A 22,652-nucleotide genomic window follows, 5' to 3' on the forward strand; every position below is an offset into this window, starting at 1 on the left:
TTTTTTTTTTTTTCCAGTAAGTAAGATAACTTGTATAACACTGCACACATACTCCTGAAGGAGAGTGCCTTTAATCATTATCCCTTAAAGGGCCAAACAAGCACCTTTTGAATAGCAATTGCAAAGAAAAATATATTTAGGAGAAGAGACAGCCCTTTCTGTCATGGAAAACTTCCATTTGCCTCCTCATAAGAAACAAGGAAATACTTTCCCGAGAATAATTTGTCTAACAAGAAAGCATCTTTTCCTGGCTAACAAAAGCTATGCTACAAGCTCCAATGCCTCTCTCCCTTATTCATTTATGGCATTCTAGATTACTTGGATTTTTGTTTTTAAGTCATTGTGACTCTGTTTCTGTGGGAATAGGATGATCAGAGTTATATTGCTAACTGTGAAGTTAATAGTTATTGACTGTGAAACTATGAAGTTTTGAAACACACTCAACATTGGACACCGGTATGAAAGTTATACCATGTTGTCTGCTGTAGTACTCCATTAAAGAGTTCAGTAAGGCTTGTGTAATTAAACTCTGAGACCTAAATTTCTGCAGTTTCACAGCAAACAACCACTATTGAAGTTTTTTTACCTTCCAGTAAAAAGAGGAGAAAATAAAGAGAAAAAAAATCTGAATTACAATGCAAAATTTTCTGCAGACCTTTCTACTTAACACCACCCTTATTTTCTTTTCCTTTAGCTGTAAACAATTTTAATATGGAAAACCAGAACAACCATTTGACAGGTTTTTACACAGTATTAAGCTAGAAAATAACTAGACTTCTGGGTAAAAAAGAAAAAAGTTGACTGAGGTGAACTACATCCTTGAAAACAGAACAAGCAAATCACCCACAAAGTGAAAAGTTGCCTTTACCAGCAGACTTTCTCAGATTATCTCTACCAATTTCTGTGGCAATCAAAGGTGTTTTCCTCCTTGGTTGTCTCTCCTGGCCCTCTCTCTGAGGCAGAAGGAAATGTGCACTCACTTCTTACCCCTTCCCCAAATCACAGTCCTGTGTTCCATCTCTGACCCACTTTTATCATCAGTTTAAATTAAGAAGGCAGGCTAAGATACATATATATGTTTCTTCAACCACCCCTGCTGTGTGGGAAGTAACCTCTGGCAAAGGCACAGGATGAGCAATCAGGAGTGGTAATATCTTAAACCTTGATGACAAGAATATCTAAGGCTTGTCTTTCAGTGTCCCACTGGCACCAACACTGCTGGAGAAAGACCAGCACGACATGCAAGCCGAGCTACTGAAAGATTTGCCAAACCCTTTTCCATATCAGGCTGCTTAAAGGATTGCTTTTTGTCTTTCTGGTCAGCAACTCAGCAGTGCTGCAGAGCATGCGGCACTGCCAGAGCAAGGCTCTTATTAAACAACAAGAAAGAAGCAATAAAAAGTGGGAAAGGAAAAAAAGTGAGGAATAAAAGTCCCACATTTGAAATGTCATTTATGTTGCTTCCAGGGGTAGGAGCAATATTATGTGGAGCCTACTTTCTGGCTTGGTTTGGTCAAGATCATGAGGTTGAAGGCCCTGGGGTGATGAAAAGATTTTGGCATCCTAGAAGATAGTGGGATTGAGAAAGCTTGCTCCATCCTGCTCTCCCTTCTTCCAGACACTGAATCATAGAATCATAGAATCATTTGGTTGGAAAAGACCTTTAAGATCATCAAGTCCAACTGTATCCTGTCCACTCCTAAACCAGATCACTAAGCAACTCATGCACCCATCTTTTAAATACCTCCAGGAATGGGGACTTGACCACTTCCCTGGGTAGCCCATTCCAGTGCTTGATGACTCTTGGTGAAGAAATTTTTCCTAATATATAATTGAAACCTCTCCTGGCACAATTTTAGGCAATTTCCTCTTGTTCTATCACCTGTAACCTGAGAGAAGAGACTGACACCCACCTCGCTACAACCTCCTTTCAGGTAGTTGTAGAGAATGATAAGGTCTCCCCTCAGGCTCCTCTTTTCCAGGCTAAACAACCCTCAACCACTCCTCAGAAGACTTGTGCTCCAGACCCTTCACCAGCTTCGCTGCCCTTCTCTGGACACTGTCCAGCACCAAAATGTCCTTGTAGTAAAGGGTCCAAAACCGAACACAGTAATCGAGGTGCAGCCTCACCAATGCCAAGTACAGGGGAAGGATGACTTCCCTACTCCTGCTGGCCACACTATTCCTGATACAGGCCAGGATGCCATTGGCCTTCTTGGCCACCTGGGCACACTGCTGGCTCATATTCAGCCAGCTGTCAACCAGTACCCCCAGGTCCTTTTCCGCCAGGCAGCTTTCCAGCCACTCTTCCCCAAGCCTGTAGCGCTGCATGGGGTTGTTGTGACCAAAGTGCAGGACCTGGCACTTGGCCTTGTTGAACCTCATACAGTTGGCCTCAGCCCATTGATCCAGCCTATCCAGGTCCGCCTGTAGAGCCTTCCCACCCTCAAGAAGATCAACACTTCCACCCAGCTTTGTGTCATCTGCAGACTTGCTGAGGGTGCACTCTATCCCCTCATTCAGGTCATTGATGAAGATGTTAAACGGAACTGGCCCTTGACAGTGAGCCCTGAAGCTGAGCACTGGACTTTGGTAGCAGTAAGTCATGCTCATTGTTCTTTTTGCCATTTAGGCTCATTTCAAGACAGGCTACTGGGGTCTTTTGCTTTATGGTCCCACAGTTCTTGCAAAATGAATAGGATGTTATCACTATCCATGGGCTATAAGAAATTCATGTTATTTTTTGGACTAAGTCAGCTTTTCTGCCTAATTTGCTGACCAGAATACACTGCATTTTTGCTGTTTGAGCAATTAATACACCACTGTAAATAAGCCAAAGCTGAGCAACTTTCAAAGACAAATTCTTTAAGTATTTGCCTAAATCACACATTTTTGAGGCCAGAGAGTTACAAAAAACTACCCAAGGAGCAAAATGTAAACTTTGAACTGTAAATTAACTTAAAGAATTTTAGCTGTGATGTGCAAATTATAGCTTTGTATAGGAATAACATTGTATGTGGCTTCAAGGCATTCAGACCAACTGGTTGGACTGTGGCCTTAATTTTTTTAAGGTAAGGATTTCCCAGTGTGAACACGTCATATTACCAGAAGCATGTAAGATACTTCAAACTGCATAGGAACAAACACAGAGAGGAAAAACAACTATGATGAATCATGGTAACAATCAACACCTTTGGTGTTGCTGGTAGCACCGTTGCTACAATAAAAAGATGGTAAAAAAAATGTGAGTCTCAACTCTAATGAAAGTCCTGTCACTGTATTTACCACTTGCATAAAGACCCTGGTCTTATAACATCTCCCTCATGTACAAAATACAGCCTTTCACATGGAGTCCCACTGCATTAAGTACAAAAGTGCTTTCCAAATATGTTACAATTATTTCATTTAGAAGAAAACTTCTTCGAGCTTCTCTTTGGTAAATCACCCTTCATAACCTGCATCTAGATCTCCCTGCCTATGTGTGTTTTTTTTTTTTTAAAGAGGGCAAAAAGCTTGAGCTTCTTACCTGCAAAGGAAAATTCTGTCTCTTCTACCTTGAAAAGGTAATTAAGCCTGTAAATCAGTTGTCCTCTGTCCTCCACCCATTAACTCTTTCCAGAACTCAAAGATCAGATATGTCAACAGCTGGTAGCTAATTATTATCCAGTGTCACTTTCAAAAGAAAAGGGAAATACGTAACAGTATTAGTTCCATCTCCTTCCTTACCATTTGTGTTGAAAATAATTAACAGCTCTACAGTTCTAGTATTTCTAATGTCTTTGGAAGAACCAGGCACTGTCTTCTTTAACTTACATTTTTGTATAAAAAGAAAAGTTTTATTTTAACTGTTCATCTAGTAAGCGGAGCTCCTTTAGTTCTACTATCCCGTAGTGTTCAGGTTTTTGTCCCACTTTTTAATCAGATGGTTTTTTAAGATAGTAAACCAATTCAGAGAATCCCTGGATTATATAATCCAATCTCACTAAATTTGTGTAGTATGATAGGAAACTTGAGGCTCTGAAAGTCCCTGTGTCTAGGTCTTCTTACTCTATTTTGCCTACACCTGGTTTCAGTTATTGGTCTGAGCTTTGGCTGGAGGGTTTACTTCAGCAATTGTCTGTCTTTCTTGTGGCCTTGGTCAGTTCCAGTTCTAAAGTAGCAAAATCTCACTAATTTTTACCCTCTCTCTGCTTCATCTACAAGGAAGACTTAACAGAAGCATATCCGAGACAGCAATCTATATATTTGTTAAAAGCAATTATGTAACACTGGGGAATATTTATTAGTCTGTTAAAATATATTATAACTCAAAGTTAATTGTGCCTATCTAATTTACAGACATTGTGCACTCTCATGCAGTATCCTTGTTTTTCTACTGTCTTTTAACTCCTTATAGTGGGTTTCCTGGTCAGTCAGTCAAACTTGGTTTTTTTAGAGTAAGTAACTTGTTAGACTGTGGCCTTAAAGCAAGGATTTCCAAAGTGAGCGGCTTCATACCACCAGCAGGATGTGACCCAGAACAGGTGCTACCACTACTGCTAGAAGAGCATATAGTTTTCAGATCATGACAGCAAGTACTGAGTGAGCGAGGTTCTCTGCAATTCTAAACTTATGGACTCCTTGAATCAGCTTACAAATTAGAGGTCTCCACTTTTCTTCTGCAGCATAGCAGGTGTTGAGCCAGCTCATGGAGGTACACTTCATGTTATACACTAAGGAGAAGGGCTCTAGATGGGATGTACCAGGCAGATAAACCAAAAGGCAGAAGCCAACTCCCACTGAGTGTTCTTCTAAAGAAGGACAGCATAAAGTTGTCCCACCACTGGTTCTTAGGTATGGTGAGCCTTCTCTGCTGGCTGAGAGCAGAGACTCAACCTTTTGACGTAGAAGAGGCCAATCCCCCACTGTGCTCCTCCAACTCATATGAGCAAGGAAGAAAGAACATGCAACTGACAGCTGTTCCTCAGGGAAGTTGTCACTGCTCATTCATGACAGTCTGTTGGAAATCCTTTGTTCTTCTTAATCCTCCTTCTCCTGCCCCAACCCTTCCCTTTCATCAGCTGCCTTTTGTCGTTACACCTGTTACATGTGAGAATGTATGTCTATTTATTAGAAGGCTCAGGGGAATAGAAAGGCTCCTAGCCCTACTAGCTTGCCTTTTTCTGATGGCCTGATGATGACCACAGATGGAGGGACTCCTGTCAGGCTCCACAGTTCTCCCCAGTGTAGGCAGAGTGAGTCTGCTTTCTACCTTCTTTTTCCAAGGCCAGATATTAACCCTTTTTACTCTTATTAATCTATAACGTCATAGCGTTGAACAAGATAGTGGGAGGCTTGTTTCTCAATATGCTCATTTTCCATCAATTGTTAGGTACTTTTCGGGCAAATGGTGCCATTACGTATAAAAATCCTTCACAAACACCAAAGTTTGATCTAGGATGTAAACAAAGAAAAAGACAAAGTGTGAGAGGAAAGGATCCTCTTAAGTCAGTCAGTCTTGTTAGCCAAGTTTTGTTGCTGTGAAAAACAGTCATTCTTTTGTTATGGATGCAGATGTTCTCTCATAGAGAAGGAAAGAATCATCTGTAAGCCAAAGTATCGAGCCTCTACTGTACACAAGGTCTTGCCTGTAAAATATAGTCTGTCTGGTTTGTGTTTTCTCTGTCTGTGAATCAATATACCTTCTTTGATTAATAATGGTCCTTACATGTCTCACACGGTGCTCTCTTTATAGAGTAGTTTCACTGAGTTATGTCCGAGAGCATATATTAATTTGTTTACCTGTATTAGTATGTTACCTTGCAGTTACCTCCTTTGTAGCTAGTATTACAAATGTGAAATGGATGATTTTTCAAGTATTTGCTTTCACCCTCTCTCTCTCCCCATTACCATGTTCTTATTCACAATATAATAAAGGTAATGGCATAAATCTTGAGGAATTATTTTTACTGTGGTTTTTTTTCTGTTTACTTAGTCTTTCTAAGTGGCTTGTCCACCTGACTTCAGTTTATACATAGTCATTTTTGCTGATTATTTCATATACTGTACTACATTTAGAAAAACTCCCCTGTAACCATGGTAACTACTTTTGCTTAGGCACAGTTGAGCACGTGGGTTCATTTTAATTTAGCTGAAAAAAATAGAGAAATGCTCTTGAAAGCTCCTGAAGTCATTTGGGTTATTATTGGCTTTCATTTCAGGTTCAACAGAGATAGAATTGCTCATAGCCTCCTTCTTTCTTGCTTTCAATGATTTTTTTTTTTCTTTAAACTTAGTAGGTGTGGGCTGTAAAGGATTTATATAAAAGTTTGGGGAGGTTTTCCATGGGCAGCTTGCCTTTCTGAAGATAAAAATCTGTGTATGATAAGATTTGCTTAACAAGGAGCAACATTGCAACATTCTTGTCTTCTCTATTACACCAAAGAGAGTGTGGCCCTCTGTATTCCAATTTCCCTTATATCCTGTGCTGGCTTGACCCAAAATCTTTGTAAGCCAGGTGGGATTGGGCTGTAATAACACAAATAAGAGCCAAGAAGGCCAGAAGGAGGAAAAATAGTGGTCCCACTTACCTGTCCCTGTAGCTTAATTGAGACTTTGAAGAAAATTTCCTGATGTCCAGTTGTGCAAAGTGTTTTCTAGTGCAGGCATATCCAGAAAGCAGTCCTGAAAGGACTTCCTTGGCAGATGTCTCTGTGCTGCTGATAGCTCTCATTCAGGACAAAGCTCAGGACTCCAAGGTACAGCTCACAATCACAAAATTTTGTTTTCCTGTGATTCAGAAGTCACAATGCAAGCTAACCCACATCCAGCTGACCACAGCCTGCCAGCTGGGGTGGGAACTAGAACAAAGTAATCTAAAATCTGGCTGATGGTCAGCCCAGTGCGTGGGACCTGATAGTCTCCCCCAGCAGAGCAATCAGGCTTGAGTTCCCATGGGTTTCCCCTCAGTAATTATGTGATACAGTGTTGGTATCATTACCATAATTAGCTGAATAACATTTGGGAAATCTGTCAATATTTCTTGCTTACCGATTGACAAAGCATGCATAGTGATTTGACTGCTTCTGCAGATGGTTGTATAGCACGTTTTACAAATGTTCTGGTTTGTTGGAAATTTTTTGTCTGTCAGAGTATTATTTATTCAGTCAGTCTTTTCAGTGTTCAAATGCATCTAATTATTATTCCGAGAGTTAATAACAGTATCTGTTCCTTGCTGTCTGTTGCAAAGGGCAGTGCTGCATATCAACCTCTGTGATGCCTAATGTTGAGCTTTTTATATCAACAGGTGTTTTACTCTAGAGAAAAATTCACTCCCTTGCAGAAAGTCCCAAGAGAGCCCGAGGCCAGTTTTGCCCCATGCTATGGTTAGCAGTGACCAGTTCTGTCCTCTAATTGGTAGTCCCTAATTTCTGCTATTGTCTCATTGCCTGTGGTGCCTGTAAAGCACCAGCTGCCCGAGAGAAGCCTCCCTCTGCCTTCTCACCTTTGTATACTTCAAATAGCTGCTGCCTTGCAAAGGGGTGGGGAGAAATCAACAGCTCTTCACTCAGTTGTGACTACTTTGCTTCTGCTTGAGTGACAAGTGATTGATTTACTTCATCTCCCACTCAAAGGCAGCCACAGCTTTTCTATTCATATTGTACAAAGGGAAAAGAGGAGTGGAAAGTGAGAGGCAAATCTGAGGGCAGATGTCAATCTGCATAGTTCATCACTCAAATTGGCTGCTGCTTTAATGAGGATGTCTAAGGAGCTACCACGGAACGCAACCCATACTGTTAGCTACAGAGATTTGTCACAAGATATTTATTTTATCAGTGCTGAAATGTATATTCATGTTCTTTTATCAAAGGCTATAACTCCATTTGAAAGGATTCATAGGTCAATATATAGCAGTTACTGGATTCCCTCCACTCATTACCTCAGAAGGACAAGGTAATTGTCAACACACTTAACAGAATGGAACACCTTACTGAAAGTGGAGAGGCATCACAACAATTTCTCTTTATTAAAAAGTACAGGTTGAAGATGGAAACAGTATTACATCTATTGCATACGTATGGTGCTTTTTGGAAGCAGTGTTTTGCTTATTTTAGTAACATACTACATGGGGTTTTTTTATATAATTGAACAGTTGCGTAAAGTATTGCTTTTAGGAATATACAGAAGAACAATGAAGGAGAATTTCTGTCTGGATCTAAAAAGACAGAAAAATGTCATAACAGAATGGAGTACTACTTAATAAGTTTATTATTGTATTTTAACAGAGTCTGTTGTTACCCATAGAACTAGCAGCAATTTTTGGTACCTATTTTTAGCATTCTAACACTGTCTGACTCTACACCGGTGTGTTTTTTTTAAAAAAGGTGAGGTTAAATCTTGATATCTGGTAATATAGTTCTAGATATTAGGATAGAAAATTTAAAAAAAAAAAAGGTAAAACTTAATAGCAGAACTAAAGAAGAGAATATTATTATATGCTGAAAACATCACAAGGGAATGAAAAAAGTCAGATGCAAGTACTGGGAGGTTATGTTAATTTTAATTAGGATTCTAAAGAGTCAATATATAATTTTCTGGGAAGTGCAACTTTACAAAACAAAACAGTGAAATTTTGTTAGGGATGATTGGACTATTCATAATTATGTACAGTGAATCATTTACTGGAATATTTTTAGAGTTATCTTAAATTGTTTGTAAACACAGTGCAACTGGAGAAAGTTCCAAGCATACTACTTTTAGGCTAAGATTTTGCTTGCATGGTGTTCCTATGACTTTCACACAACTACTCAGTAGTGTATTTTTATGGCTATAGCTATTGATGGTGTGACTGTTGTAAGGAGGGCGTGCTCACGCTGCAGGACAACAGGCCTTGTGCAGGGGGCCCTGAGCATCAGCGTATGGTGAGACAAGAGGTGCAAGCCGCTCATTGTTTGCATGATGTCTGTGATGTTTCCCTTCGCTGCTGGCACAGTGGTGACCAAACCAGAGAATTAGTCTTTAACATAGGTGTGAGCAACAAGGAAGGATCACTAAATGCAGTGTACTCCTTTGTTATTCTCTTGCATTTTCTATTCCATAGGCAGAGACATGAATCTTGTTCCCTTTCCTTCTTGCCAGCACTCTCTCGTCTCTTCTAAGCTGCCTGTCCCTTGTAGACAAGTTGTCCCTGCTCTCCTGACCTGAACAGGGTCTGAGTATGCTGTTAGTAATGTACCAAGGGGTGTGTCAGAGGCCATCCACTGCTCAGGAACAGATTATCAGTGTGGTCATTTTGATGGCAGCCCCGCTCTCAGTCCTGGCCAGGTTTAGGTCCTACTGCATATGATAAGTAGGGCACATGATGTCCTGGTCTTGCTCCCCAAATGTGCCATGGGGTAGGGGTTGCCTGCGGCAATGACCCTTGCATCTGCCTGATTGCCCTGTGGGGCTTCATGTTGCTTTGTGTTGTGCAGAACTTTCTTTAGCAGCATGAAACAAGACTGGTTTTGTCTCCTTGTTTCTAACAGCCTGACAATTTCTGTGGATTGGGCAGAGAAAAGGACATACTAGCAAACAGTTGGAAGTATGCTCCAAAGAAACCCTTCCAGCCCTGCCCCCCTCAGCAAAGAGCAGCAGCGAGGTGAAAGCACACATCTTGTTCGAAGAGCTTAGTGAATAGCTTCTTGCATTATTCAGTCATCTCTGCAGGTTGTAAAATTCAAGTGGTACAGATGGAGGGGAATACAAGCCTAGTGCTTGCAAGACACTTTTGTTTCCTTTTCTGGCCATGGGCTCCTTCACTCCATCTTCCTACCTTCAGTTTCTCATTGCTTCTGGTCTTTGGAAGGATATTGTGAGGATATATATTCCGCAATATTCTGAGTGCTTAAACTGGAAAGGAAAAGTCACACTACAAGTGTTAATGCCTGAAGGACATTATTATTTACTTCTGATTATTTGTGTTCTTGATAATCATTGTTTTCAATATGAACAGCTCTGAGATTTCTAAGAGGGTGGAAAAGAATCCTATAGGAATTAAACAGTAATTTACCAGTCGTTGGGACTGCTTGTCAAAAGTTACAGTTTAGGTGTTTGGGTACGTTTTTTGAGATTTGTCTTGTTCAATTGCAATGAAAATCACTGTTTCAAGACCTGACTGAAAAGTTTGTTAATTCAACAGGACTAATTCCCTTGTTTTCAGCAGTCACTGGAACAAGCCTTTGGCAAGAGATGTCCAGTATTAACAAGTTTTGGTACTGAAACTTTTATTTACCAGGCATGAACTTTATGAATGCTTAATGGTAGTAAACATCAGGATGGATAGCTGCTTGTCTCAGTCTGTACTAATAAGCCTTGGTGGCCAAAATGCTGCCTCCAACCTCTCCTGCTCACCTCAGGTGCTCTGATAGCAGCTTAGAGGATGGTACAGCATGGGTAACAAATACCTGCTGGCATTGTCCTGGCTCCTGCACCTGCAGGAGCAGCTGCTGAGCCACAGTGAGGACAAAATAAATGAAATAAAACTTTGCTGAAATCAGCTGCTAATAGCTACTGTCTTTGGCTCTTCTCCTGCTTCTTTTGAAAATTCAGTGGTTTTGCATCCTGTGGTCCACAGAGCCCATCAGAGAAAGCATCCCTGGAGCAGTGCTAATGAGTTGGGGAAAAGCAATTAAGGAAAGAGTCTATTGGCATTGCCTGTGTGAGCTCCTGGCACTTGCTAAGTGGTGGCCTCCAGCTGATGGGAAAACTTTAAGGTGTCCACAAATCAATAGGTGTTGGAAATGTTTTGTAAATCAGTGGCAAAGCTTTCCCAGGTCAGAGCGTGCTGTATCACATTCTCTTTCTGATGAACCCAAGCATTATTTTTTTGTATTCTAGAAAATTGCTTCCACCATAAGAGAAAGCCCCTGACGGTGCTCGGAGTTGCAACAGGGAGCTGGCTACCGGCTTGCTGTGTGCTTGGAGAGTGTTCCCAAACTTGGAATTGTTTTTGCCCCTTTGATTCTTCTCTGTGTGGGTAGTCTTTTTGGTTAAGGTGACACACAAAAAAGCTGTATATTTAGACGCCAGTTCTGCTCTAGTGGAGTAGAGGCTGGATTCCATTTAATTCCGGGTGCTCAGGACCTGGTCTTTATGCCACTTTATGCTGTAACAGCTGGGAACATAAAACTACTTCTCTAGTGGTGTATGTATTTATAAATATTTAATATTGAAAATAATTCCCTTCTCATTAGCAAGAATAAGGGGAATACTGCGTGGATACATCAAATACGGTCTTTTTGAGAAGTGGCCTTTCTGAGTACCAATTTAAATTTTTATCTGCTTAGTAAAGTACTACTGAAAGGCACCAGATTTAACAGTTTAACATTATGCATGTAATAAAGTGGACAGTATCTTCATGTTGGTTTGGGATAGCTGTCCATCCAGCAACTTAAAAAAATCTCTGTTTGATGTGATTACAGACTTGCTCACAAGGAATGCAGACTGCAGAAGTTATGAAGGTCAGACACACATTTTACTTGGGTCATCAGGGTGTGTATTTGTTTCAGAATTTTTATCTTCAAAACATGGAGAAGTAATCCCTGGCAATTCCCATCAGTGTCAGGTTTGAGGTTCCCTCTGTAATAAAATTCTGCTATCCGAAGCTTTGTATTGGACCTTCCTTCCTGAGTGATGAGCTATGGAATTTCCCCTGAAAAATATCTCTCCTGCAACACATATCTCCAGAAAAGAACTGGCCAAGCTTTCATGTTTCAGCATCAGAAAAAAATATTGCTCTGCCTCTGAAATTCCTACTTGGCTAAGTTTTAGTTGGGGTATGCTGAGCTGGGGCAAAGAAAAATATTAAGGACTGTTTGCAGTTCTGAAACCTTCCAAAAGAAATAAGAGAATGTGAAAAGGCTGGATTTTGCCTCAGAATTTTTTTTTTTTCACACTCACAGGATAGCGTAGACACTTCCAGATGAAACAACCTGTCTCCTTTTAAACAATGTCACATGCTGACATTTCAGGAGCCAAAAAAATCCAACCACTTATTTTATAAATTTACAATTATGAGACCAGGAAAGGATTATTTTCTTCTAATTGAGTCATGTGCATTATCGGTGTGTACATAATAAACTGGTATCTATTACATACTTCTATTGAGCATACAAAATAACTAGTGATGAACACTTGATTTTAACGTAAAAAGTTTTTAGGGAGTGACATGAGTTCTATTACACAGTCTTTGGCCAGATACTCCACGTGCTGCAGGTCCGATTTATTATGCTTGACCTTCTAATGAATTTTTTTCAGATAAATAGGATATCACAAGTATCTTGCTCACAAGTAGTCTATGAATCTAGGAACGGGTAAACTTCCATGTTATATTAATCAGAGTACCTTCATCTCTGCAAATAGCCCTCTTCAGTCCTTGCTAAGAATAATCCAATGAACTATCTTGTTCAGATATACATTTCCTCACAAAAATGTTTGTTTCTTTCTAACCTCTTCATATCTAATTCTTCCCTATAGGAAAACTGAGTCTTATTAGAGCAAAAAAAATCTGACACACAGGATGAAAAGAAATATTTCTAGGGCCTTCACAAACTTGCCTGGGGACTAACTTCAGGATTTTTCAGTCCTGTGATTGTTCTTAAATTTTAGTATTGTGTGCTGGATCTCACATGAAGAACAGGGCAATATTTTTTCTTCTATGTAGTGAAATACTTCTTTATTTAATCTTGACCTAAATTTTAGTTAAAGTACTACCTTGTACTCATACAAAGTTTGCTAAGATTGTTGCGCAGACAATACTGCAGGCAGAGAACACGTTCTTCTTATAGTAATGTGCACATACACAGAAGATTATTATTTATTTCCCTCAGGTTAGCCTGAGCAAAAATAAGTTTTTATGGGAGCACTCTCCAAAGTTTTTGCTTAATATAAAAATTGTTAGGAAAAATAAAATGGATTCCAGGGAATAAAGAAAGATCAGATTTTAAATGACAGAAGTTTCAGGCATTATGTAAGAATTTCAGATTAATACATACAGGGAAGTTAAAGCTGTTACAGATTTTTGTCAGGTGTGATCACACAGCCAGTGGCTCGTTGAGCCACATTTTCTCCAGATTAACTGTGAGATCAGGAATTTGTAGGGGGCTTTTAAAGTCTGCCCTAAATTAAACCTGCTGAGCAATGAAGAAAATCTGCTTTCTGCCATTGCACATCTTGAAAAGAGGTGATGCTGATGAGAACTGGTGTGTCAATCCATGAACTAACAGGACAAATTGAATATTAAGGGAAAGAAATCCTTACTGCTAGCTGCGTATCTCAGCTTTGTCTCGGGTATCCTGAGTTCCTTCAAATGGTACCTCACTTGCGCTCAGAGCTGCAAATAAAACTGTGTCTTAATGTATGTGATGTGCTTCTGGATTGGGCTGCAGCTAACTCCTGGATGGATTCAGAGCTCTGCTGAAATGCATCTCAAACCATGGGATCTGGATGCATTTGAGGAGCCAAGACTGCCCTGGCTGGCTGGATTTGGAACTCGGTGTGCTCTGTACAACTCTTGTTAACAGCAGCTCCGGCACCTGCACCGCATTTGGAAACAGCAGGGCAACAGTGGGTCTTAAAGCATCTGCAAATCTTTGCTTTTCTCAGGCATTCTGCCTCCAGTCATTACTTTTCTGAAATACGTTCCAGCAGATGTATTGGGGAATCATGTTAGTCATAGAGCAGGCATTTTGGAACTACAGGCACAGAGAACATATATAAGGCCTCTTTGCTTCTCAATCCCCTCTCTAAAAGCACTTCTACTGGATTTTTTTACTCTGGACTTATTTTGTGCATTATGCAGACCTTAGCCTGCATTTGATGCGTTCTGACAAGAAAAATGATCAACACCAAAAATGAACACTGCCTACTTCATCTGTGGAGTTGACTCACAACAAGTGTCACGCTTCTTCTCTGAGAGCCTGGCCCTTTTGAATGCAAATGCTGTATTTTTTTTTGTTCCTGCACATGCATATACACACACACATTACTAAGAACGATTTTAGAGTAACCTTCAAATACTAGCAACCACGTTGCATATTAGCACCCTTGGAGAGGGAGGCAGCAGTGGCTGATGTGCTAAGGCAAACAAAATGCTGTGAACTAAGAGAGCTGTTTCCAGCAAGCCAGAAAGGGAATAATGTTGTTCTTGCTCCCCTCCAGCCCAGTGTGGGTCATTCCTCCGAAACGTTCCCCTTGTGCTGGTCTGTGTGCTGTTAGGCAGAGGAAGGTGATAAGTGTGTTGCCCATCTCTGCCCAGCTGACATCTGGGGCTCTTTTCTTGTGCCTTGGAAGAGTCAAAGGCAAGGGGCAAAGGGAGAAGCAGCAGCAGCACCCAGCTCAAGTGAGCATGTTGCTAAAATGGTGGCAGCTTTGGCCCAGTAGTACCAAGAATGAAGGCATCTGTGCTGGAGAGGGTCTTTCAGAGGAGAAGCAGATGAAAGCACTCGGGATGCTGATGTGGAAGGAAGAAAAGAGCAGGGACTAGCGGGTGGAGAATGCACGAGCAGCAGAATTCACATATCTTGTGGGAGAACCAGTGAAGGAGAAGAGGAAGGGCAGGCAGGAGTCAGAATGTGTCAGCAGAAGAGGTGGACCCTCTCTCCCATCTTATCTTGTTCCCATTCTCCAATTTCAATCACTGATGATTTTCTGCACCTAGACACCAAAAGATGACTATTTAATCATGGTTTTGATATGATTACCTCTCTTATCTTATTCTTTTTTGGAGTGATTAGTTTATATTTACTATAACATTTGCTGTAGCCTCTACTCTAGGATGTTCACACACAGACAGGCTTTAAATAACAACTTTAGGTCCTTAGTGAAATGACAGTAGAATGCTCTGAGAAGAACTTTACAGTCACAGATGGTGCTGAGGAAATATTTCACAATGAATAATTTATCTAACAGACAAATGTAATGCACCCAGCTAGTTCATGAACAAATCATGAAATTATTTGTTATTCAAAATTATTCATGATTTTTTTTTTTGCAGCAAATGGTCCTCTGCATTTGGTACATTACCGGTTTCTTCCAATAATTGTGATATGCATTTTTTGCTCCATTGGGAGTTTTATAAAATACTGACTGCTCTTTCTGTTCTCAGTCAGTTTTGTGGTGTGTTTGGTACCTGGAAATACACTGTGTTGAGAACCTGTCTACATGATATGGCCAGTTGAGAGGAAGATTAGATAGGTATGAATAAAAAGAGGAAATGAAAGAACAACCCACAATACAAATGATGAGACTACTTCCTAAAATGTTAGGTAAGCAAGATTTTTAAAAAAGATTTTATTTTCATAGTGCACTATGTAAGAAAAATCAGTAGCCCCCAGTATTTTCAAAATGAGGAGCATTGTTGAACCAGATCATTATTTATTAAGACAGATTATCTCAGTTTTCAGAAAATGACTTGATAGGCTCAAAGTAATGCATGCATGTCTGGCTTCATAAGGGAAATCTATTCAATCTATTTCAAAGTGAGGCTCCCAGGAGAACAGTATGTATTCTAAGAGTAATATTCTATTTCACTGACTACAATAATAGTAATGTGTTAACCTCTGAGGCAGCACAGAAGCGGGACCTCATAAATAAAGCTGCAAAAATTGATGAAAACATATAAAAATAATAAAAGCCTCACAGCCACTGCTGAAAAACTTGTTCAGGAAATGGAAAGTTCTTTTCAAGGTATGTGAAGAGGCAGATAATGAAGCTTGAATTTTTGTATAAATACGGAATAAAACCATACATTGAAAAGCATTTGGTGAAAGCTATAAACTGACATACCCTAAATGAGATCTGGGACTATGCTGTAGTCATCCATGACAGCTTCAGTCTGCCTCAGTCACAGAGTCTGTCAGATCCCCCAGAAAGACCAAAATATATACTTTTGCAGTGGCTTGTTGTCACTGTACGGTTACGTCACTCTCTTATTCGTATGGTGTCTCTAATGAACCCTCTATCACACCACGTAAATCCATGAGAATGTGATGCTACTCTACACTTGGCTGAGCTGGTTTGTTTAAGACTTTAACCTTAGCTACTTAGCTTCAAGTGCTAGCTAGCCCACTTTCTTGGATAAGGAACCTAGATATTGCCCTTCCATCATGGTTCCCTTAGTTCTTCTGTGTGCCCAAGAATGGATATATCCCCATTTGACTGGAATTATAGGGGGTCTGCTTTCACACCGCTGTGGAGGTAGAGCCAAGGAAGTCCCTGTGTCTCGTGGGTATGAGAGTCCTCTGGGTAATTCTGCACCCAGATAAGCTGTGCAATAAAAGCATGTTCCTTGAAGTTAATGTTTCTCACAGAGGATTTGTTCCAGCTGTATCTACTCACTGGGATCAAGCTGAGCCCTCCTAGCTCACGCCAGAATGAAAGTGAGGTGTTTGGTTATGGCAGTGGGAATCTCCCAGATATTTTCCACTGCCTCAGCTGCTGTACCCAGTTAGAAACAAGATCCCTTAGCTGGGGAAAACCCCAGCTGAGTGGTGATAGCATCAACATATTCATATACAGAATGCAAAGGAAGCTGTTTAAAAGGAGAAGCACGTAAGCCGATAGTTGTATCTATCTGCCACATGGAGACCAAATTGTTTTCTCAATTGGTTCCTAACAAAGCTTTTAATAAGGTAGAATTAGGAGAGGACTCTAGCCAATGACTCTCTTTTCTAGCCACATTACAGGCAATAAAGGTTATCATTTGAAATCTTTTCTGTAGAGAACATCTCCAAAGAAAATAAGTTAATTTTAGTAATGTTTGGACTATGTGAAAAGAAATTTAATAGGTAAGAGCAAGAAAGTTTTGTTAGAAATACATATTTTTAAAATGTGCCCTGTTTCAAAACAGCTGGGTCTAGGGAGGGTGCATCTCTTGGCATGTCTTTTGAAAATTTTTATCCCCCCCCCGATTTTTGGAAGAAAAAACCCCAAACTGTTATGCAAAACATCTGTTCTACCTGCTTATTTGTAGAAGAGAACGTGTTTGTGGGCTAGATCTATTAAAAACAATTCCAGGACAAGCATGCCTTTGAGGAATGTGAAAAAACAAGACATAGTAGACTGGGGCAGTAGATAACAGTTCAAAGCATCCAAATCTGAAACTATGTTTTATTTTGATCTGAGGGGGAGGGAGGGGACATCCTCAGGGAGAGAAAGAAAAGGCAAAGCAATTCCCAAGTGGGTTGGAATTGATTTTAAGGTAGAAAACAACAGTGCTGAGTACAAAACGGTCATAAATGAAGTAGAGCAGAAATGATAGAGAACAACAAAAGAAAATGGCAGTTCTAATTTGGGGGCATGAACTCTTGTATTTTCTGTTAGGGAGTGTATTTATGATTTCTTATAAGACTGCTGAGCTCTGGTCTGTTTGGAAGCCCAGCATGGAACAAACAAAACCAGATTAGGATTTCCTCACTGGTATGACACAGGACACAACTGTACAGAAAAGGTAATGACCCTGTAGAGTTTGGCAATTTAAGCTGATTCCACTCTTTCTGGCTGAGGAACAATATGTGTGTACGTGCCTGCACATACATCTGCACAACAGGATTACATGTAACCTAGTTGTAGCCTTGTAGCCTGGTAAACATGGTATGGCTATCACTAGTAAAAAGGCAGCAGGCTTCAAGCTAACCCTGCAAGGTCACCGAACTTGTCAGGCTTTGTCTAAACTCAGGATGCCTGGAGATTTGCTTGAGCTTGTTCAGCTGTAATTGCATTTTTTTTTTCTAATGGCCAGCTGGAAATTGCCTAATTTTTTATTTTGTTTATAATTGTGTGATATAAGCATGATTTTTATATAGCTAGTAACAAGTAGTATTCTGTGTAGAATGAAATATTTATGTCTGCAGCATGATGATAGTACATAGAGGAGTACAGGTGCGGTGTGGTAACAAATGCCTTGCAAGCGGGGACACAGTGGAAAAAGCCTGTGTGTATGTGCGGGGGGTAAAGTGATGGGACGATAACCAAGGAAGCACAGCAGGAGAGTGGCAAGTCCAGGCTTCTTTTTTCTTTTTTTGTAATAATTAGATCTAGACTAATAATTCTTCGAGTCAGTTATTCAGCTGGTAAGATTTAAATTACATGAACAATAAATTTTTGCCTTGGTGTTTCCTTTCTGCCCATGACAATAATTTGAGTGTAGCAAATTAGCTATGTCTGAACCTGAGCAGAGCTTAACTGTGCCACTGATTTTAAGCCATTTTTAATTGAGCTCTCCACTTATGGCTCACTTCAATTACAACCCCACTACTTAGCCGGGCTAAGGCCAGGCTCGTTATCTCTGCTGCACCACTTCGCTCCTTTCTTGACAAGATTTCCAGGCTGCTATGGCTTGGGCACATCGCAGGGGTGTAGGGTAGGAAGCAGGGGACAGGAAGGTGCTGGGGTGACATGGTGAGCTGGTGGTAGGGATGAGCCTGCCTGGGATCCTTGTAGAGACAGAGGTTGAGGTTTTAACCTTTCCCACCCCAAAAGCTCAGAGCTCCCTTTTTGGCAAGCACATGGCTCTCTCTAATTTTGAGTTGGGGAGGGGGGGCAGCAGGTGGGGGTGATGTGGGTGGCAGGGTCATTTGAGCTTGAACATCTGTCTCTGTATCACCATGACAGTGAAGATGTAATGTATGGGCCCATTCTGCCAACCCTACCCAGAACATGTCACAGACTAAGTTACCAGAAACGACTTGAAGAGACTGAGTTCATTGGCTTTGGATTAGTGGGTAGATGTCTTCATTTTGAGCAATGCTGGTGAGAATGCATCAATGCAACTGCAAATGTGTAAAAGAGTAACTTGGACCACGGGGCTGCTCCCAGAAAGGATAAGCAAAAGTGCGTCTTAACTTCTGTGGGTACATAGTTAAGCTCAATAGCCCAGCAGATGTTGATATGCTATTAACTATTTCTAGATGCACATACACACCCTGACTGTATTCCTAACAGGAATTCTTCAGGAACTACTTTACGCACGGAAGTGGTTCATGCATTTATTGGGTGTCATGAAATAGCATACTTTGGCCATCTGAGCACAAAACCCTCATTGCTGTGAGAAACCTTGTTCCCGTAAGTGGACAGATGTTAAGAGAAAACAATGAAATTCTGCGATTTGCTTGCTGGTCAACTTACAAATGAGAAGCTTTGCCAAGATTTATCTTCTCAAACAGTGTTGTATAATGGGGGAGAAATCAGCTTTACAGACCTGTGAAGTGTAATCAGAATACGGTAATAGAATTAGGTCAATGTTGTAGAGAGAAGCTCCCACATTTACTTGCTATATACAAAACATGAAAAATTGGATCTATGTTTAGGTAATTGCTCTTGATTTTGTGTTATGAATAACTGATAAATAGGTAAAAGATAGTAAGTCAGACACAAAAATACTATTACTCGAGCTTTAGATTTGACTTTATAAAGCTTGCTAGAATGAAGTTTTATTGTGGAACATGCTGGAACAGGGTGTGCCTTGGGTAAAAGAGCTGGTGATTTCTCTGTAGAGGAGACCATTGGATTTGTGACATGAAGTACTCTTATTCAGTGCTTTTGCCGTGAATCTTCTCAGTTAATTTTTCACTTCTATTACCTTAGAAAAAGAAAAACCTGACAATTGACTATTTTTCTTTGCTCTTATTAAAATATTTAACATAAAAACCCAGCAATATTTTCAGCTTTTTCAAACTGGGTTATAAATCTTTACAAATTTCAGATACTTTACAGCCCATCTGATTTAAAGATATTCTTTGGGATTTTTTCCTTTCATTCCGCAGCCATGATTTCAAATGTGTGTGGGATGTTCCCAGGTAACTTTCCTACTTTAAGATTTTTGGAACTCATCAGAACTTCAATACCAGCACTGTGGTTGGGATCTTGGGCAGTCATGTGTTCACCTTCCTGAAACGAGGGTACCACATGTGCCATTTCTGAGCAGCCAAGCCTCATCATCCCATCATGCCTTTCAATATGCATGAGACCTAGACTGTTCACCTCTCCTGCAGCATGTAGGAGGGACACACTTCTCTTGACCTCTGCAAACAACATGTTTATGCCTCTGGCTGTGAGAACTAGTTTTTATCACTATCTTTCACTATCTTCAGAGTGTTTAGATAGATGGCAGATTTATCTATCACTCATAAACCCACAAGCATCAACAACTAAGCAGGTAAGTAAATTGAACAATAACTGAACGTCTGGAATACCTGCACATCACAACTCACCCCAGACATGAAACTTCGGCTTATTGGAAAGAATGAGCTGTGCCATCACTTTCAACACCCATCAGCGCTCCTTTTGGGAGAATCACTACCTTCCAGTGGCCTCCAGACAGCCATCTGTCCCATGCAGGTGGTGATATCCTACTTGGCCTGATCATCCTCTCTTCTTGGTGTGGCTCCCCATGAAAATGCAGGTGCTAGTCATGTCTGGCAGATTTGCCCAGGTAGCACATGCACTGTCTGGGAATTCTGGATATGTGTCTAATCTATGTTGCTTACATGGGACAAAAACTTTTTCTCTTTGCCTTCACTATGCCAGTGAGATTAAGCTGGCAGAACAAAGTAGTACATGCTGCAATTGCAGCTTAATTTTGCTAGGTGCACATGGTTTTGGGCATGAAGCTGTGTAATGCAGGGGTTACTGGGCTCTGCACCTGGAGGCCACATCCCCAGAGGCAGAAGGAGTTTGACAGAAGAGCAAAGTGAGGAATATGCACATCCTTTACTGTGAGCCAGGACCCCATCTGGCAAAGGGCAAATCTTTACCGGGGCCCGATTTTCAGCAGTAAATGCTCAATGGTCCCTAAAGGCAGGTGTTTCTACAGTGCCTCAAACTGGGCAAGAAAAAACTAAAAGACACACAAGCTGCTTTCATCATCTTACCCTGCCATGGTTCAGCACATCTGATCAGGTTTTAGTTCAGTGTTATGGTTTCTGAGTTAGTGGTTTCATTTCCATTTGCACTGTACAATTGCTTGTAAAGGGATGAGGGCAGTGGATTTGTTTTATGGCATCCATTTCTCTAGCTGGACTATGGACAGCACTATAAAACCCTGGTGGCTTTACAGCATTTGCGTGTGACCACCAGACTGACTTATAAATAGTGTCAGGTTTTGGCCTCATGGACAGCTCTAGTTTCTTCAGAACAGGCACTACTTCTCACTTCGACCACACGTTTAACTTTATGGAGTTTGATATGCGTCACTTCTATTTATTGTGTTTTGGCAATGGTTTTGAGCAACCATTCTGGACCAAGAACATGTTTTGTTGTTATACAAACAAAGAAGCTAATTCTGATTCTGTTGCACCCCAAAAGCTTGCAGCTGAAATAACAAACGAGGTAACAGATGGAGACCAGATAGTTGTGGGTGTACAAGGAAGCAATGAAACAATGTTAGGCAGCATGATAAATAGCCTAATCATTGAAGGGCTTTTGTGTGGAAATAATGGAACAGGGGTTTGAATAAGATTAATGAGTTAATTTTAGCATCTATTTATAGAAGCTTCTCCTAAGTATGTGCAGCAGTGTTGGAGAAAGTACAAAGGGCTCCTGAAAACAGAGCAAGTGGCAGGTAATGGCTAACATTTTTGGCCCTTGAGTAGAAGTGAGGAGAGAGCTGGCCTTGTGATATGAAATAGGAGATGGCTAAGGGACTAACCAACCAAAAAGGGACTGAACACAAAGCAGGAACACAATTCATGTGACAAAAAAGCTGGAATAATGGAGAAATGCAAAGAGAGGAAAGGCACAGTCAAGGCAACTGACCCGCACAACAGTGTTCAGAGTAGACATGAGCAAGGCAAAGGTGCAACTGTCAGGATCAGAGAGAAGGTTGCTGCAGTAGTGGAAAGGCAACTGGTATCAGCTATCTGCTTGCAGCAGTTATATCTCTATTGGTGGAGAGAAAAGGCATGTGCAGAAATAAAATGCAAGGCTTATGGATGTCTGGGAAACAAGAGAGACATGGAGGAGGTCTGAGTCAAGGAAGATACAGTTTATGGACAAGCAGGACTGTGGTTTTGTCCTGAAGCATCAGGGTGGATTGAAAACATATCAAAGGCTGTCCTTTAGCTGCATGCTCTTTGAACTGGCAGCCAGGTATCCATGAAAGTGTCAGGGAGGCAGACCAGGGTTTCAGTCTGTGGGTGAGGAGCAGAGAGGTAGGTCTGTGAGCCATCTGTGCTTAAGGAGAGTGTTTCTGAGATGAGCACAGGGGAGAGAAGGGTGGCAGGGACAGAACTCCCACAGAAAGCTGAAAAGAGATGAAGAGGAGCCTCTGAATAATATGTCACAGGAGCAACTGGGGAGGTGGGAGGAAAACAGGAGAGGACAGAATATTGGGTGCTAAAGAAAAATAGGATCCCAGAGGAGCTCGGCTGCTGTCATTGCAGGCAGACCACAACTCAAGGTCAGTGAAGACAGCGTACTTGTGGAAGAATAATTTATTAGAGCTCTTCTGTTAATACCAGTTATACCTGAGTACAGTGGAAAAAAATTGCTTCACAGCAAGCCTGAAGTTATTCCTTTACACTCTTTGATGTGTCAAAATTAACTCTGAGACCGGGTGCTTTATAGGTATGTAACAAACTTGTCAGTAATTTAGAAGTAGTAAACTATTGTTTTTGAAGTAGAAAGTAACTTACTGA

This window comes from Egretta garzetta, unplaced genomic scaffold, assembly GCF_000687185.1.
Source record: "Egretta garzetta isolate BGI_Z169 unplaced genomic scaffold, ASM68718v1 scaffold878, whole genome shotgun sequence".
Classification (NCBI taxonomy): domain Eukaryota; kingdom Metazoa; phylum Chordata; class Aves; order Pelecaniformes; family Ardeidae; genus Egretta; species Egretta garzetta.